The sequence below is a fragment of the Pinus tabuliformis genome, chromosome Q (assembly GCF_031772625.1).
Source record: "Pinus tabuliformis cultivar Carrire ecotype Pingquan chromosome Q, CPIR1, whole genome shotgun sequence".
Lineage (NCBI taxonomy): Eukaryota > Viridiplantae > Streptophyta > Pinopsida > Pinales > Pinaceae > Pinus > Pinus tabuliformis.
Genome location: NC_142296.1, coordinates 287,676,968 through 287,691,006, shown reverse-complemented (window position 1 = coordinate 287,691,006; position 14,039 = coordinate 287,676,968).

The following is a 14,039-nucleotide window of genomic DNA, read 5'->3' as shown; positions in this document are numbered from 1 at the left end:
GTTCAACATATACCATAATAACCTATACATATGTCTTTATACCAGCGACATGATACAAGTATAAGGAACTCTATTAATGGTTGGGGGGGGGTGGAGGGGGGTTTAAAGGGCATATAGCTTGACTCATATAGTTGAAAGAGTAAAAATAATTCGACCAAAGGCCTAAGAAGAGACTCATAGACACTCATAGGCTTAATATTTACAGGCCTTAATGCATTCAATGAGGGCGGGGAGATATTTTGCAACCTATTAGCACACATGAATGGATTTTTCTCCTCCCTCACACCTTGTCGATTCTAGAATAGACCTAGGAAGAGGGAAAATGACAGATGGGGAGAAAATGGGAGGCCAAATGGCAGGAAAGGGAAAATCTAGTTAGCCAAGCCCTAACTAACTAGAAGGATGGAGTGAGAAGTAGAAAGAGAAGAGAAATTGGGATAAGGATAATAGGAAGCAAAAGAGCACAGTGAGAGGAGAGTAAGGGAGAAGGAACTGAGAGTGAACAAGATGAGGAGAGGGAAATCAAAGGCAAGGAAGTCACTGGGTAACTACTCAAAGGGTGTTGTTGCAAGGAGGGTGTCACACTTGGACATCATGGGGTTTGCACCACGAAGATAACAAACTGAATTCTGATGTCAGAGGTAAGCCTCCATCATGTTGTTGAACTATACATTTGACATTTACGGCATCAAACTACCACTTCTTTGCATCTAATTAACAATCGAGTTCTCAGGTCTAGTCCAATGGGAAAATCACTACCATGAATATCTTTAGAGAACTACAATTTTCAAAAGATCTTATAGTCATATATTTTTTGGCTAGTTTTACAATCCAAGATTCGGGAACCTTACCGTCATGATTGTGGCTTAGCCACCTTCCAAGTAATGAAATAAAAACACCTAGTAATATTTTCACACTGAACACTATACAATAAACTTAACCCTAATATCTTAGTGAAGAAAAAGTAACTAGCTAGACTCTGGAAGGGTTTTTGGATTGACTATTAGTGAAACTCATTGCAATTAGGTGTGCTAATGTGTGTTGAGTGTTAGCGAGTGCTAGAGAAACACAAGGGGGCACTAGGTCAAAATGCATGGAAATGAATGAATAAGAGTGTGTGAGAGGGAGTGTCAATGAGTTCCAAGTGTGGTAATATGGGAGTGACATGGTATGCTAAGCAGCGCTAAGTCATTCTAGTGTGCCAAAGAGACATGTAGCCAATATGTGCTAGGTGTGAAGGTGTGCCAAATAGTGCTAGGAAGTGTTAGGGAGCATTATGGAAACACAAGGGAGCATTAGGGAAACACAAGGGAACACACTCAAGTTCCAAAACACATCTACTATGCAGAATGAAATCTGCCATGAAAGAAAACGTAATGGATTGAATGCACAAAGTTTAGGGTCTACCACATCTTCATATGTTAATTCTTATTATTGTGATATACAATAGCCATTTATATGTTTGGTGTAAGACTCCTCTGGAGATTTCTATCCAACAACAACATCTCTGTGGTAAAAGGTGTATTGTCAGAGGTTGCTCCATCAAAAATAGAAACCAAAAGGGACCTTATTGTGCACATAGATGAAGAATTAAGAAGATTGTTATCTATGAGTGCTGATGTGGAGGTATGGGACAAAATTACACAGGAAATGAACCTTTTTGTTCAACCAATCAAGATCTAAAAAGGAAAATGTGTGATTATATATACATGTGTGATAGTATTTGGAGAAATGCCAACCTAACCCACAAATTTGTTGACATTTTTCTGGAGCTGACCTATAATTGTTCCTAAAGTTAATAAACAGGTAAAATAGGACTGACTTTTCAATAAAAAATATAAAATTGATAGGAACAAGGCCAAATTGTGAAAGTGTAAAAATTGGTATGGTTTAAAGGGACTGGTCCCTTTGAAAAGTCTTAAATGTGGAAATGAAGGTTGAGCCTCATTCTAGAACCCCTTTGGGCATCCATATTAGGAATTGGTGTAGGATGCAACAATTCAGAATAATTTTTGTAGCAGTGATGTCAACACTTGTATGGTCACATGGGGTTGGAGTTGACCTGTCAAAGCTCATAGGTCTACTTTGGAGCTTCTCTAGGGTGATGCCTTAGATGATTTGAAGTACGAGGGCATGATTTGATATTTAGTTTGCATTGAATAAGCTTTGGAGGCTAGATACTGCAGTAAAACCCCTTGTTCTGAATAGGGAAGCACATGCCACTGAAGAAAGTAATAGTAAGTACATAGATTTGAAACTCAAATCACATCACTATTTATTACTCTTTGAAATAGTAAATAACTAAAAATTTCAAACACTACTATTCACTTTTCCTTTAGTCTAGAAGGTACAATGAATCTGGAAGCATGTACAACAATGTCTCAACTTTCTTAACTCCTAATTCTAATGCACATTCCTTACATGGATAGAAAAGACAATTAAAGTCTGCCTCTGCTGAATATGATATGAGATATGAAAACATGTTTCCTTAGCTAAGGCTGAGGATTAATAACTAGGGAAGTGCCCCTTTTAACTATGCATGAAAAAACTAAATAAAGCAAAGAGTTTCACTACTCTAGGTGCTAGAAATGAATCCATTGCCTAACGTAAGTGCTTTGCCCAAAACAAGATATTAAGGACTCAAAAACTTTGTTGCTTCTTTCAAGAGAGGTGTATTCCAAACATAACTAAGCTATCTTGCACTATCCTCCAAATTCATTCACATTTAACAGAAATCTTGTGCCTAGAAAAAGACAAGAGACCAATATCCAATAGAATTCATTGACCAGCCAGAGACCCTTGTGCCCAAATAGAGAGATAATAAGGGAATGTCAACTAGGGTGGAATCTTTCACCATTGAAATTGACAAGAGATAGAAGGGGTCAAAAACTATCAGACCTAAGGCTCAAGAACAAATGAATTAATCCACACTTGGTGATCCAAAACGAATTCAATCCTTCTTTATTTGCAGATTTTCCAGAGGGGTTTCATATTCTTAAGTGATTGAGTAAACCTTACTCCAAACCCCAAATTTGGGTTTTTCAAGCCCAGTTTCCCCAAACATTTCCCAATAATGGGTATTTTGGGGTTTTTCCCCCTTTATGGAGGACTATAACCTACGGGGATGGATAGGATATTACGTCCCATTTGTCCTCAATTTGTAGAGGACGTTACATGGCACCTAATAAAAAAAGCAGTGCTTTAGTTTAGGAGGTAATAACTAAATGCTTATTTCTTTCCACACAAGATATACATCTTGCAAAAATGATAATGGGGTACAAATACTGCAAAAGGCCTAAATCTTACTAGCATTGTCATAGTCTAAGAATAAAAACCCTTTCACGTGAAACAAGGTAAGTACCACATACTACAAACAGAAATGAAAAATTCAAAAACAATATACTTATTCAATGAAAGAATGATGAATCCTATTAGCCCACGTTAAATTAAATAGCTCTTGAGTTGCAGTGTCAATCAAAATTTCTCAGGTTGGATCATAATTAAGTACTTAATGTTGTTTTGGGTCTGATTTGGGGAAAAGGAGGAGCTCTTGGTGACAATTGGATGATCAGGCTTTTTAGAAGGGAGCTCTGCTATACTTTTCAACATACAAGCCATTCATTCTAGTGGAGGAGATATAGAGAAGCCTTTAATAAGGACCTTTCCAAGATCAATTTGGACGAAAATCCATTTTCAAAGCTTAAATATAGTTCTAGATTCAAACAAGAGTAGTCCATTTTCAAAACAATTATTAATTCCCAAGAAATTGGAGCCAAGTTGACATGTTGACCATTTATTCTTCTACTAGACAAGGAAGCATTTATGAAAAGTCCTTGGCCCTTTGATCCAGTATTTGATGTAAATCTCTTGATTAGAAATGTAATAAGAGATGCAGTTTATATTAAGAAAAAGGGAAAAGTAGAGAGCTAGTTAATAATTGTCTCTAAAAAACTCTCAATAGAATCCTAACATATTTGAAATGGTAAAGGTTAACTCCATGGTTATTTTTTGCTTTAGAAACTTTGCTAATTTCCATGATTGAAGAATGTATTCATACCTTGAAATAAGCTCACAAATGCTTTTGATATTGGTTGAAGCAAAGAAAATGTGCAAAGTTACACTCAGATAGACGCATGGAAAAAAAATATGTGGAGCTTGTTGTCCCAGACTCCACACAAAGAATGGACAAAAGTTTAAAAAACTAAGTCAAAAGGTAAGTGTATCTTTTGTCATGAAGAGGTAGGTGTTAACTCCACACTCTACAGCAAAGGCTTTATGGCGCGAGCGACACGAAGGTTTGCATGTAGAACTTTGGATTAAAAGGAGTGGAGATTGATTCTACATCTCCACTATTAACCCACTTTCTATATGAGTTATAGGAGATAAAAATAATGAGATACGGGAGATATAGAGTAGATACTATTGTTATTCAAATTTAATAAAAAGTATTACTATGTCTTCCTCGACATAAAACAAACATCTTCCATAAAACATTTTCTCCATGAACCTAATTTAAAATGAGTCTCTTCCATTGACGCACCTATCCGCAAATAGAAACGATGCTGATGGGTCAATTTCAATTTATAAAATTCACAATTAGGTTCAATTGTAAGAGCTCCTATTTTCAATTCATATTTCAGTTACAAGCAGTGAAACAGGACTCACCTATCAATCGTGATTAATCACGAGTCGGAATCTGCGTGCTCTCCAAATGCTCTGATCCAAATCTTTGTGAGTCAAACTCATGTTGACCAAGTTTAACTCATGGTCAATGCAAGATTGACTTGCGACTTTCCGATTAAAGCAAATTCCTATGATTGATTATGATTTATTCGATTTTCGGCCTTGACTCAACGAGCATGAGTTTTTCAAGTTTAGGCATGCCGCATTGCTAAAAACTAAATGTCGGTCATTCTAAACTTTATTTCTCATTTCTCAAGCCTGCAACTCATATGTCGAGACCTTCAGTAATAAATCACTACTCACTATTACACAGTCTAGACTCCATATCAGGGAATTGCCAGCATGAGCCTAAGTCCAAACTCCATATCGGGTAGTCACCAGCATGTGCTCTATCCATACTCCATATCGACCCTCAGGAAGTTGCTCGTCACCTTCAGCATGTGTTACTTTCAGGCTTAGCTGCTTCACTATTCAACAATCGAGGTACGTTGGCACTTGGCTTAAATAATAGGTATATTACTATATTGAAGTTTCAATGTCATTTTCAATGGCGAGTTTCAAGTTTCATTGTTCAATAATCGAATTTTCGGTGTATTCCTCTGGTTATGACTTTTCAACCCTATAAATGGGGCTTAAATAGATTTTAAAAATGCACTAAGAAATGGTTTCATACCAACCACCGGCCAAGTCATCAAGCATTCCTTCCTTGGTCGATGTCTTGCCGACTTCAAAGGATTTAACCATGCATTCACAACTTCAATGGGTATTTTTGTTCTTCCAGAATATATTATTGATGTATTGGTTCAGTTGTCTTATGCTAAACAAACTTGCAAATTCAAGATTATAGTGCAATATATGTTGATGATATTTCCTTTATGTAGCATCTCCTCATATATACCTAATTGTGTTTCAAGTTCATAATGATATAATAGGTCGAAATGTGCTTGTGTTGCTGGACATACTCCTCTTTGATCCTTAACAAAACCTCATATCCTTTAAAACCAACCCTCTTTTTTGCGAAGTTATATATGGCATGTTTAATTTTAATTTTTTATTGTCTTTTACAAGAGCCAAATTAAATAGAAGGCACAACTCCAAATCTAAACAGAATCCACAATTTAAATACAAGTCCAAAACAACAACATGCCAAGGGAGAAGGACTTTGCTTGGGCTTATTGTGACAAGATTCTTGGAGACCCCAAGCTCCTTTGTAAATTTTTCAAAACGAAATGTAGTGGAGGCATTTATAGCTTCAAGTACCACCTTGCACAAATACTTGGCCATGATATAGGTCTTTGCAAAAACATTGACGAAAATTTCAAACACCAAGCAACCTTGGCCATTGATATGTTGAGTCAGCATAATGCAAAGAAAGAAAAGAAAAACAAGAAATAGGAACTCCTAGAGTTGACAATTTTTCTTCCACTACCCCATTGTCATCTCCCTTTGTTGAATCCTCAAAGCAGTTCCCAAATTTCCCACACATGCCTCCAAGTCCAAGTCAAACTCAAGGCCAAATGAATCATCCTACATTCAACATTGGAGGTGGAAACATAAACACCTTTTTTTTCTCCCCGCGCAAAACCTGGTTCCCAACCTACCTTGGATACCACTGGTTGGAAAAAAAATATCCATAGTCAGGAAAGGAAGGCCATTGCTAACTTTTGGTACTATTTTGACATACCTTTCCACTATTCCATAAGTCCTTATTGGCAGGTTATGATTGATGCAGTTGTTGTTGCAGGTCCAGGGTTCAAAGCCCCTTCATCAGAGAGCATTAGGACAAATTTTCTATTACAAAGTGTTGAAGGTGTCATGCTTGTGCTATCTGAGTTTCGTTCATCATGGGTAGAAACAGGGTGCACCATCATGAGTGATGGATGGATAGATCAGAGGAATAGAACTTTGATAAATCTCCTTGTATCTTGTCTAGTAGGTACAATGTTTCTAAAATCAGTGGATGCCTTAGACAAGGTTAAGAATACACAACTTATTTGTGAAATGATGGAGGAAGTCATTTAAGAAGTGGGAGAAGAACATGTTATACAAATTTTCACTGACAATGCAGCTAATTTTGTGTTGCCCATTGCATATATTTAATGCTTGAGGACATTGGTAAGCTTCATTGGATACATGAGGTTGTGGAGAAGGAAAAATCCATAACCAAATACCTATACAACCACACTATTGTCCTAAACACCATGATAAAATACATTGAAGGTAAAGAAATTGTTCGACCTACAGTGACTGGATTTGCAACATTTTTCATATCTTTGTAATTTGTGGTTGAGAAAAAGATAAATCTGAAGAGGATGTTCTTGGGACCTGAGTGGATGGCATCTAAACATTCCAAAACCCTTGAAGGCATTGAATTTGTTGCACTTGTGTTTAATGACAGTTTCTGGAAAGATGCAGAAGAGATTATTGCTGTGATGGTGTCCCTTGTTAGAGTTCTCAGGTACTTCAAGTCTTTTAACTTTTTCATGTTTTAAATTTCATTTCAAGCTTCTTTTTATTTTCAATGTTTCATATTTATTTAAATTTGAAAGCTTGAACTTTCAAGATGGTTGATGGTGACAAACCCGCTATGGGTTACATTTATGAGGCGATGGAACTCGCAAAGGAGGCCATCAAAAGAAGATATGGGGATGAGGAGGCAAAGTATATGCCTCTTTGGGACATTAATGGTGCACGTTGGGATAGGAAATTTCATTCCCCTTACTTGTTGCTAGGTACTTCTTAAACCCACAATATTTTTATGATGAGAGAAAATTTAATGAGGATGGGGAGGTTCGCAGAGGACTTATGACATGCATGGAAAGGTGCTTCCTTGATCCAGAATTTCAAAGTCGTGTCTTTTCCCAACTATAGGATTTTAGAGAACTAGCTAAATTATTTTCCTATACTAGTGGTATACGAGAAAGGTGGAAGATGTTTCTAGGTACACTTTGAGGCTTGAAGGCTTCATCAATTCATTAAATTTGTTTAAATTTTATTTTGTATGTTAAATGTTTTATTAAATTTTGTTGTATTTTTAAGCTTTTACTATTTATCATTTAGTACGCCTACTCACAAACCCTTTCCACTTGCTAGGTCTTTGGTGGCAAAACGTTTGTAGTGATACACCATATTTGAAGAGATTTTCCATTCGAATCTTAAACCAAGCATGCAGTGGTTCAGGTTGTGAGTGTAACTGGAGCATGTTTGAGAGAATACATTCTAAGAAGAGCAATCAACTGACACAAAAGCTCTTAAATGACCTTGTATTTTTCCATTACAATCTACGACTTCACAACAAGCAAATACTAGGTGAGAGCTTGAGTTTGAAGGTTTCATAATCTGATTTGAAATTTAAAGTTTAAACTTTAAAGTTCAAAGTAAAACTTAAATTCACATTTCAATGTCTCATGATAATGATAGGTTTGGATCATTCACCAATAGACCTTGAAGAGATAGATTTACAAACTACAAATACAGCAGATTGGGTCCAATTAGAGGAGGCTCCTCTTTTAAGCCTACGTGACTTGAAGAACTTTGAGAGTCAAGCAAGTGAAGGAGTGGGAGGAATCGCTTCTAGTTCTCACTCTTAAGAGTCTTAGACTCTTAGTTACTGATTTTTTTCTAATTAGTATGCAGTTGTTTGTAAACTTTTCGAAGTAGTTTCTTCTAGTTCTATGTAGTCACTAGTTAGGAGTCATGACTCAGTACTTTGGATCATGTTTGGACTCATAAGATATATGAGATGCTTATTCATTCATGATATTTTGGACATATTGATATTATTAATTGTTTGGACATGGATTTACTAAATATCAATGCAAAATGTTTTTTTTTTTAATTCAATATATGTGTATATGTTTATTTATTGAATTCACTGATTTTTTCCCAAAATTTTCCCGATTTTTTGTTGATTTTCCCCAATCCGATTAAAACTCTTAGCTCTTTTTCCTCGCCGATTTATTATCTATTTTGAGTCTAGTAACATTGGTTACAAGTTTCATTCTTCACTTATGAGTGCTAAGGTGTGCTAGAGAGTGCCAATGCATGTTGAGGAGTGTTAGGGAGTACTAGGACAACACACAGGAGCACTAGGTAAAAATGCATGGAAGTGAATGAATATGAGGGTGTGTCGGGGAGTGTCAATCAGTGCTAGCTGTCATGCCAAGGAGGGAGTGACAAGGTATTCTAAGCATGGGTAAGGCATGCCAGGGAATATCAGGGAATGTCAAGAAGTGCTAGAGTGTGTTAGGTAGTTCTAGGGTGTGCTAACATGTGCCAAATAGTGCCAAGTGCAAATGTGTGGCAAGTGCTAATGTTTGTCAATGCAATATTATGCCAAGGAGTTCCAGGGCATGCTAGGGACTAAAGGGAATTCCAACACATGATAGGGGAGTGCTATGCTATGCTATGGCATGCCAACATGTGCTTGGGCATCCTACTCATGGCAAGATGTTCTAGGTACAAAGATGTTCCAGGTACAAAGATGTTCCAAGACATGCGAGGTGCCAAGGAATGTTAGTGTATTATTCCAAAGCATGTTAAGGTGTGCCATGAGTGTTGAGGAGTGCTAGATCTCTCTCATTAATAGAATTGACAGAGCTTGATTATGTATTAAATAATATAGTTCCTACACACACTAGTGGAACTTTATTTAAAGAAAATTTTCTAGATAATAAACCTAATAGAGATGAATCATGTGTTGACTCATAGGAAGACTATATTCTTATGACTTGAGGGAAATGATACACACTAATTACTTCTTAACAAATTGACTAACTATTACAACCACTATGACCTTGGACACATAATGAAAAAGAATCCACAACAATGGTCTTAAATTGTTATATTTTGACAAAAAATATAGTAATAGGTACATAGAATCATCAAAAACTCATTGGAATGATCAATGATGATGAACATTTTTTGACCGTCACCAAAAGTAACCAAAAAGAGCATTGGTGAGGGTCAATAAAATATTGTCACTAGAAGTGTCACCAAAGAGAGAATTAGTGATGGGCCTTTAACGACCCTCACCAAAAGTATCACCAAAGAGAGAATTAGTGACAGGCCATTAAATACCCTCACCAAAAGTGTCATTGAAAATGGCTTTGGTGACAAATCTTAAAGGACCATCACTATATACACTTACAACAACGATTTTTTAAAGACCGTCACCATATGCGACATTGGTGATGGACCTTAAAGGTCTGTCATAGGCATGAAGCGTCATCAAAAACTCATTAGAATGATCAATGATGACGAACATTTATTGACCGTCACCAAAAGTAACCAAAATGATCATTGGTGACGGTCAATAAAAAATCGTCACTAGAAGTGTCACCAAAGAGAGAATTAGTGATGGGCCTTTAATGACCCTCACCAAAAGCGTCACCAAAGGGAGAATTAGTGATGGGCCTTTAACGACCCTCACCAAAAGTGTGATTGAAAATGGGCTTGCTGACAAACCTTAAAGGACCATCACTATATACACTTACAACTACGCTTTTTTAAAGATTGTCACCATATGCGACATTGGTGACGGACCTTAAAGGTCTGTCACAGGAATGACCCTCACCAATGACCTTTTTTCTTGTAGTGAATTCCAATGCTGAAATTATTGCAGGAAGAGGAAGTAGAACCAAATGATGCTTAGAGAAGGATCAATCAATTGATACATTTGTAGCAAACTAGAGAAGAGTTTTACAACAATACACATGTCATTCAAGATAAAATCAAGAAATTCATGACAGGAGGATTAAAGCAAATGATTTTCAACTAGATGATATCATTTTAAAGTGGGATTCCAGGAATGAAGAGAAAGTGAAACATGGGAAGTTTTACAGTTTGTGGAAAGGCCCTTATAGGATTGCAGTTGTCCGAGGAAATCATGCCTTTTTGTTTGAATACGTCACTGGAGAAACATTGCCCGAAGGGCTTGTTAATGGCAAGTTGCTCAACACCATCTCGCTCAAGGATATATAAGTTTTCATACATGTCATTGTAAATATCGTTCTATATTTTATTGTAAGTGAGGGTGGCTGACATCAGGAATGGAAGCCCGCAGAGAAGGCCCTAAGATTTTGATGAGTTGCTGCCAATATTTATAATAACAAAAAATAATCAATTCAGTTATAGAACAAGGACAAAGGACCATTACCCAATGGACAAGGGCTACTGATCTATGATGTTCTTGGTGCCTCACAGGGAGGATGCCATCACGATTGGAGCCATTGTTAGGGTCCTATAATTTATAGGATCAATTGATGATTATATGTTGATTTACTCCCATGAGATGTTGTAAATAATTATTATATTCTACAAATTATTTTCAAAAGTTCAAAGAAAGAAAAAAATAAAGTGAATTTGATAAAAAAAGGAAAAAGAAATAAATTGGGGATAATACCAATATATATATATATATATATATATATATATATATAGAGAGAGAGAGAGAGAGAGAGAGAGAGGTCCCTACAGCGAGCCAATCAAAATGTCGCTTTAAATAAAAAAGGTCAATTTTATATAGATTTTTCAAACTTTGGTTATAATTTTTTATAATGTATTATGTATCAAATAATATGACAAATTTCATTTGTCATTTTTTGTTAAATGGTGGGCCAAGACCAATGACCAGGATCATCTCTGCCAAGATCTACAGTGGAGGGGTAATTTTGACCCCCCCCCCCGCACTCCCAACGGTTAACACAAGGGGGAGGGAGTGGGAATGGTTTCTGCCCAACCCACTTGGGCCAACGTGGCGGCGTTTGGTGTATTTCAAGGGGTCCCCTCCCGATACCATTTACCACCTGCACCCCACCACCACGACCCCCCGGAAATATTGTTGCTCCATTCATGCCAACTACACGTTACCTCTGCCATTCAACTCCCGCCAATTGTCTTCACATCCACCACTCCACTACCGCCATCTATCCTACCCCCTCACCCCCTCCACATCGACTAGCCATTCAATGTTTGAATATTTTCTGCTAATCCCATAGTGAATGTTGTTTCATTAATTTCTCGGTGTTTATCCATTTTCTCAATATATCTGCCCTCGCTCCATAACTATAAATTTTTTGTTATGCAACTAATCGAACTGCTATAAAAAGCCCTAGATGCTTACAATTCACACCTTTCAACGCACCATTGATTTTGCAGGTCAAAGATTGAGCTGCCACCAACTATCAAGATTCTACAACATTTTTTCCTCCGTGAAGTCGACCAAATTTCACCCGAGTAACCTTGTTCGTTAGGATTCCTTTATTGAGCATTTTTTGATATTATTCTTCCACCTTCCTATTATTCCATTCCCAAAATGTTGACATGCAAAGGAAAGGGGAAAGTGTTAGAGAAAAATCCCATGATTCGCCCTGTCCCTGATTTTGATAAATCCCCTCTGATTGACACCCAATATAAAATTGTTGAGACCCAGTGTGAATTCAACCTTTACGAACTTCACAACTAGGCCAAACAAAAATTCCTTGACAAAAGTGATGATCTGAATGTTTGGGAATCCCTTCTCCCTTAGTTTACTTTCCCCCAAACTCAATTTTTTTTGAATTCTCCACTTGGTGCCATCTCTGATACCTACCAAGCCAAAAGGTTGTTATTTCCAAAAATAACAAAGTCATCTTCTCCATTTCCCCTGAAAGTATTTTCCAGGCCCTGCAACTTGAATACCAAGCCTCCCATCATCCTTTCTCAGCTGATGTATTGATGGAATTATACAAAAAACTGACTTTCCCTCAGAGAGCACAAATCTTCGAATGTTTCCTTCCCGAAAATGTTGCATTACCCTGGACCAATTCCCGATATCCAGTCTCGATCTTCCCATAAGTGTCCAAACAATTAAATTCTAAGGTAACTAGACTGCTTGGGTATTATAATGATCAATGAGTAGATGAAATAGTTCTGGGGTTTTGGTCAATTTTTGCAATTGGAAAAAATCCATCCATTCTTTTCAATTACAACCAATTTTTGTCCAATTAAATGATCGATTTGTAAATTTCAAAGCCGAAGGTGTTTTCAAATATCAGTTAGTATTGGTTTATCTTATGTTATTTCATTAGTCAGATAGGTTCAAATTTCCTTTACAGAAGACAAATAAGGAGGGAAATCCTTTGTCAGTGATCCACTGGACTTCTCTAGTTAGAAATAACTTAGATGAGTATACTTACACTGATTTTGTTGATAAGTTTCTACATACCTCATTATGCTTACTTTGCAGTGATGTGATCCCAGGGATTTCACCAGAGATAAAGAAGATATTGCACCTGTCATAGCAATCAAAAGTTGGAAATTGGTATTTATACTAGAATTACACTGAAATTAGAATATATGGATTAGAGTTAGCTCCTTATAGATTACCCGTGTTTGTACTAGTTAGAATATTTTCATTATAATACACTAGACAAATGCTAAAAATGGATGAGCTACACTTTGTATCCTACAAAAATAAAGCATAAATCAAGATAAAGGCTAATATAGGTCCTTATATTGTCAACAAGAGAGCTGTAGCAAAGGAGGTGGAAGTTATTTTAAGTCAAATGGAATTTAAGCCTAGTTTCTCTTGGTCTTATGATCCTCTGGGCATCATTTCAAAACTTAGATTGGAACAGAAGAGTACTTCCTATGCACATACGCCAAGGCTCGAAATTGAATAGTATTCTAAGCAAGAGGAATGGGTAGAGGGAACTTTACAAGAAGTTGAATAATGACTGTTAGTCATTCATCCATGCAGACACCTATTCCCAAGGAGAAGGAGGTCAAAAGTGGTAGAGAGGACATGTCCCCTACTGACTCTGAAACGCAAGGTGATTTTTTTTTTTTTTTTAAGGAAAAGGAAGGACCCAAACACTACTAAAAAATCAGACACTCAAGTTGATCGTCCGGTGATTACTATCCAAAATGAATCTCCAGAATAAAGAGATACACAACAAAAATCCATAGTAGTTTTGACATGAACTCCGATCAATTCTTTTCCTCAAGAAGAACAAACAATTCATTCACATACTGTAGAACCAACAACTCAGTGTCCAGTATCTTCTAGTTCTCAAATTTCAACTCAGTAGAGTATATTTTCAAGGTACAGGGAGATAAAGTTGAAAAATGAAGCTTTAAAGGCTTCAACTTACTCATAATTTTGGAAGTAGACAACAAAAACACATCATATATTTATCTCTCCAATTGACTCAAAGAAAGGACAGTTCCAAATGGATTTCATGGAACCTTTAGTGCCAGCTCCGATGAGTGATGAAGACTACAAAGCCTCCATTTTCTCAATTGATACAAAGAAGATACATGAAATCGATCAAATTGATTTACACAAGAAAACAGGGGAGTAGATCTTTTCAACA